The 4,397-nt window shown below is 50.9% G+C and overlaps 1 pseudogene; it reads right to left on the reverse strand.

Moving 5' to 3' along the window:
• Positions 1-965: 965 nt before the first annotated feature.
• On the reverse strand, positions 966-3,099 carry LOC100842061 (annotated as a pseudogene).
• Positions 3,100-4,397: the final 1,298 nt, after the last annotated feature.

Genomic DNA, 4,397 nt, shown 5'->3' on the forward strand with positions numbered 1-4,397 from the left:
CTCACTTGACAATTTTAGTGAGTTAGGGCTAGTGAGGAATTGGGTTGGGTGTATCAGGTAGGTTTATGCTTCCGAGTCTGATACACACAATTATCTTCCACCTCGGCTTGACAAGTGGGCCTAGCCAGTTCGAAAAAAGAGAGAGTTAAACAGAGAAAATTTCGAGACAATGTACTCCAATTTATTTAGAGGTAAAATGTGACAAGGAATTTTGAATAGGATAAACACTGCCATAAATGTACCACGGGAAGGTAAAAAGTGGAATTCACTTTTATGAAAAATAACCAATAGAATGCTGTTCGTATCTGCATTTTACATGTTTCTTCTATTTCACTGTCGTATGTTCTGTGGAGCTCCCTTTGTTGTGTTTTTTGAGGGAAACTCCCTTTGTTGTGTTGAAAACCTATCAACATTTAGCACTGTTTTCTTAAAAAGAAAAACTTGCCTACAGAGCTGCATTAAAAAAAAAAACTCGACCTGCAAAGGGGTAAGCCACCCCTAGACATTTGTACAGAGCTGCATTTAGTAAATGTGTTCCTCTGTTCTCCAAGGTGTGCATTATGCACAAAAGAAAGATGAAATAGCAAAGTAAAGGGACGGTGCTCCCCTATGCGCTAATCATCTCGTATACTAATGGATTGAACTGTACATTCTATATTTCTATTATAGATCTTAAACCTTTAGACAATTAATCCTGGTAGGCTGGTACAGCTTACTGGATATATAGAGTTCAGGGTTATGCTTTTTTTCTTAACCTGATTGACAAAACATCGGGAGCATCCAAGAATCACCTTACAGTTATATTGTCAGATGTAAATTTTGCATCCTGAAGAGGCTATAAAATCATACATTCATGTATATAAAAGCAATTCATATACAAAACGAGACGATCATTTTTTGCCGGTCAATCATATATATAAGCCATCCATGTAAACAATATATGTAGTACTAGCATTGAACTAATTATATCAAAAGAATTTGATGCTCCAACCGGAGCCTGGAGATTACCCATATAAAATCCAAATCCAAATTGATATCCTACTTGGAATGAACACCCTATATCTACTCTTTGGAGGGGTTGAGGACGTGGCCGGCGAATATGATGGCGCCCGTGTCCTCCTCGACGATGGAAGTACGCGAACGGGTGGTCGACGAAGAAATCCACCCTTGGTGGCGGTGGCAGAGGCGGCCCCGGCGCGCAACCTGGTGCCATCATCATCATGGTGACGGCGGCTGCCTCGGTGCCTTCCTCGTTCACCTCGACCACCGCCTTGTGGACGACGCCGTCGAGGACGATGGGGAGCCACGAGTCGTCGGGCCACGCCATGTCCGACAGGTCGGCCGACCCGCCGAACGGCAACACGAGGCCCAGCTGGCAGAGGGTGGCGACAAGGCTCTCGTGGAAGGAGAGCTTGAGCCTCGGCACCCGGAACTCACCGACTTTGACGCAGCGGCGCGGCAGGTGCTTATGCAGGAAGGTGGGACGGGAGGCGATCGAGTTGATCAGGCTGGGAAGGCCGTCGTCCGCGTCCGGGAGGAAGATGCACATCGAGAACTGCACCCGGTCGTCGTCACCGCTGTGCTTCTTCTTCTTGTCGAGGGACGTCGCCGCCGTGGATGATTGAGAGCTCACGAGGTGGTCGCGGTTGCGTTTGTTGGAGTTGGAGGAGGCCGCTGCCGTTGATGGAGATAAGTTCACGTGGTGGTCGCTGTCTTTGCCGGAGGAGGGCACAGCCATTGATGGAGAGCTCGCATGGTGGGCTGGTGCTTTCGTAGTGATGCCGGCAAACATGGTGTGATAGCCGGAGTACGGCAAGGCAGCTCTTAGATTGCCGGGAGATGCGTTGGGATAATGAACGGAGAATGGACTATAGCGGCCGTACGGCGGAGCAAGATAGCTGGAGCTGAATCCATCATCATAATCGTCATCGTCGACAAGGCTCAAGGGAGCGGCGCCGGGGGTGACGAAGTTGAACGGCGAGAAGAACGACGATCGTTCGGCTCGATCCACTATCTTGTAGCGGAGCTTGAGCACCTTGAACCCGCGGTGAACGGCAACGAACTGCCGCTTCCAGCTCTGCATGAAGGGCACCTCGACCTCGCCGGCGCCGGCGTCGCCGGCGAGCCGGAACAGCCTGTCCTTCGTGTGCTTCTTGTCGAAGGGCCGGTCCCACTTGCCCTTGAAGTAGACGGCGTTGCCGAGCACGACGCGGGTATGCGCTCCCACCGCGTGCGGCCCGATGACTTGGTCGATCAGGCCGCGGGTCACGCGCGCCGCCCACGCGTTGATCCGCCGGCAGGCGCCGTCGGCGTCCCCGCGGAAGTCGACGGCGGCCGTCTCCGTGCACCCGGCCTCGCCGCCGGACGCGGACTCGACGGCCTCGACGAAGCCGGGCTTGAGCCGGCACGACAGGTCGCTCCACACGCCGCACGCCGACGCCACGCGGGGCCCGCCGGTGCCCGACCGGTCCCGCATCAGCGCCGCCGCTAGCGGCAGGAACTCGTCGAGCTCGCCGCGGGACTGGACGCCGAGCACGCGGAGGAGCTCGTCAGGGTGGCGCCACGGGCGCCGGCGGCCATGAGCGCGAGGGCCGTGTAGATGGAGAGCGGCGAGAAGACCAGGTTGCTGCCCGTTTGCTCGTCGGCCAGGAAGCGCGCGAGGCCGGCGGACAGCGCCGCCAGGCTTTGGCTTGAAGCAGGCCGCCGCCGGTTCAGCATCATGGTCGAGCCTGCGCCGTAGTACTCCATTGCTAGATTAGATCGTCCAATTGTCTCATTGGGTAGATTGTAGGTATTGTTTGTTTATAGTTTATATATTAGGAATACGTATCTGCTTAATCTTCCACCGTTATGAACACGTATCCGCTTAGTATGGAGTAGTAGTTTCTGTTTTGGATTGATTTTCCCTTCTTTCTTCTTCTTCAGTACGATTTTCGTGTCCTTATTTTTCTGTTCTTCCCCTCTTCTGCACGATACATTATATGGCTAGCTAGCCGTCCGATGGTGTACGAAACGGAAACGATTTGGGTTGCGTCGCCGGAGTATTTCCTTGTTCCTTGTTTTGTACGTTCTTTTCCCCAAAGTTGGGCCCGCGTCCATTTCCTGAAGAACAAAAAGAAAAACTGCAAGGATACCTACAAAAATATTACGTGATAAAAAAAACAGTCGGAACTGTCCGACCTGGCATCCGACATTTGGGTCTCACTTGTCAGAAACACCGTCAAACCTTCTTAATTACCTGATTTGGGTTTGTGAGAAGATCTGCCCGAAAAAATGTGGTTTTGTGAGACTATTAGTCATAACATTGACCCGTTAAAACTCTAACCCCAAGAAGTATGGTTTTGTGAAATTTACTCAAACCGAAACTTCAAGGAGGCATGGGCTTGAGAGACCCTATCCTGTTCAACCAAGTGCTGCTCGCCCGTCTAGCGTGGAGACTAATCCAAAATCCCGAGAGCTTAGATGCTAGACTGCTGAAAGCTATCTACTACCCAAGGGGCAACATGGTTGACACTCTCTTCAGAGCTGAAGCTTCTCCCGCCTGGAACGGCATCGAGCATGGTTTGGAATTACTGAAAAAAGGGATTATTTGGAGGATTGGGGATGGCAAGAGTATCAGAATTTGGAGAGACAATTGGCTGCCTAGAAATTTCTCTCTCAAACCTGCACCAACAAGAGCAAATGATAGGCACATGAGAGTGAGTCAGCTGGTCTCCAGAGACACTAATGAATGGGACACCCAGCTTGCCAACAAGATTTTCCACCCACATGATGCCGAGACAATCCTGCAGATGCATGAAAGCGCCTTCCGCCTCAAAAGATTTTCTTGCATGGCACTATGAGAGCAATGGAATCTACTCCGCGAGAAGCGCCTACAAGCTGGGCTACTCCCTCTCTAACAATTGCATTTATAACTCAGGTACTAGTGCGGCTGGGGACAACACGAGAAAGCTGTGGAACCTGATTTGGAATGCATCGGTGCCAAACAAAGTTAGGATCTTTGGCTGGAGAGCTGCGTGTGACAACCTTGCAACCAAGCGAAACAAAAATCGAAGAAATCTGGAAGTTGACAGCACTTGAACTATTTGTGGACGGGAAATGGAAAATAGATACCATTCAATTGCTGTGTGCACCAAAGCTACAGCCTTGAGGTGGGAGTTGAGAAAAACCTGGGATCTCCCCGACGAAAGTTGTTTCAGCTACTCCGGTCCTGATTAGCTTCTTAATTTTACTCCTTGGGAATATCAACCAAGATAGGAGGGGGCTGGTGCTTATGACCCTGTGGCGGAGCTGGCACCTACGAAATGACATTTTCCATGACAAAGGGGAGTGCACAATCTCCACTGCTACCTCCTAGAGCTCAACCTGAATTGCAAAAAAAAAACTGAAAGCAGCAA

The sequence above is a fragment of the Brachypodium distachyon genome, chromosome 4 (assembly GCF_000005505.3).
Source record: "Brachypodium distachyon strain Bd21 chromosome 4, Brachypodium_distachyon_v3.0, whole genome shotgun sequence".
Lineage (NCBI taxonomy): Eukaryota > Viridiplantae > Streptophyta > Magnoliopsida > Poales > Poaceae > Brachypodium > Brachypodium distachyon.